This window comes from Phyllostomus discolor, chromosome 12, assembly GCF_004126475.2.
Source record: "Phyllostomus discolor isolate MPI-MPIP mPhyDis1 chromosome 12, mPhyDis1.pri.v3, whole genome shotgun sequence".
Taxonomy (NCBI): domain Eukaryota; kingdom Metazoa; phylum Chordata; class Mammalia; order Chiroptera; family Phyllostomidae; genus Phyllostomus; species Phyllostomus discolor.
This window is the reverse complement of record NC_040914.2, coordinates 8,039,726-8,041,218: the sequence shown is the minus strand read 5'-3', so window position 1 is coordinate 8,041,218 and position 1,493 is coordinate 8,039,726.

The following is a 1,493-nucleotide window of genomic DNA, read 5'->3' as shown; positions in this document are numbered from 1 at the left end:
CTCACTTGGTGTCGGGTAAACATTCCTCCCGAACTCCACTCCCTTCGCAGCCTGTGCAGATGCCGCCCTCCCGGCCTCCACCCCCAGCCCAGCCCCAGCTAGGCACTCCTCTCACACTCACAGCTCCTCCTCCTCGGACAAGGACACACACACACACACACACACACACACACTCAGATGTCATCGACACGCAGAGGCTGGGACAGGAGGAGACACGCAGGGGAACGGTTGCCAGCCCACAGGACATACTCAGAAGACAAGCCAGGTCAGGAACTCCATTCCTGGACAAACCTCAGGAACCAGAACCGGGAGGGCACCTGCTGGGTGCACATCCCCCTACACTCCTCAGGGCACAGAAACAGGACCCCAGTGTATCTTGTGGGTGCGCCCCAGGGGGTGCCTGAAGGCCTGGGTGGGACTCCCAACCCTACCAGGAACTGGTGGTTTTAGAAGTGACTAGTCTCTGGGCCTCAGTTTGTCCATCTGTAAGATGGGAATAAGAATCAAACCCAGTTAACAGGCCAGAGGGAAGATGCCCTGGTCAGTGTACATGCAGTTCTTTGCACCTGGTGACGACAGCTGACCAGGTGCCCGTGATTGTCTGCATGCCCTCTGGTTGCTGCTCTGTGCACTGGCAGAACAGTCCCCCTCTGGCGGGGCTGTGTACACGGGTCCTCGCGGGCCTGGTACCTGTGTGCTGGCTCTGCAGTGCATCCATTTCCACGCCCACATGTGTTCTGCATGTGGGGGTCTCTATAAGCCTGTGTGTCTGTGTGGGAGATGGGGAGCTGGGCACCCATCTCTCCACTTTTGATCTTTCTGTTCGTGTCTTGCTGTCCCTACAGCTCCTCACAAAGCCCTGTCCTTTCAGCCTCCTCATGTCTCTCCCACCTGCCCCTTCTCCCATCCCAGGGTCCGCCCCATCCTTTCCTGCTGGCCCCCTTCCCTGGCCTCCTCCCTGGCCTCCATGCCTCCACTCTTTCCCCCTCCAAACTGTATTCCATCCAGAGGGATGTCTCTGAAATTCACATCTGACCCTGTCCCTCCCCTGCTTGACCTTAGCTCTTTTTTAAAAACTATCTATCTATCATCTATCTATCATCTATCTAAAGAGAGACAGGAAGGGAGGGAGAGAAATGTCGATGTGCAGGAGCTACACTAATCCAATAAGTTGCCTCTCCAGTGTCCCCAGTTGGGGACTTGGCCCAAAACCCAGACATGTGCCCTGACCAGGAATTGAACTTGTGACTCCTTGGTTTGCAGGCCGGCTCTCAGTACCCTGAGCCACACCAGCCAGGGCTTGACCTTGGCCTTTTATCGCCCTCAGGGTGAGCTCCCAGCTTTCTAGCCTGGCACTCAGGGACTCATCACCAGCAGCTTCCCTGAGCTGTCTCACTTGTGTCCCATTTCAGTGATGGCCTTAGCATCTACCCTGCCACCCAAACCTGACCCTCAGGGTCTTCTCAGATCCCTCACCCGACAGTAAGTTACCT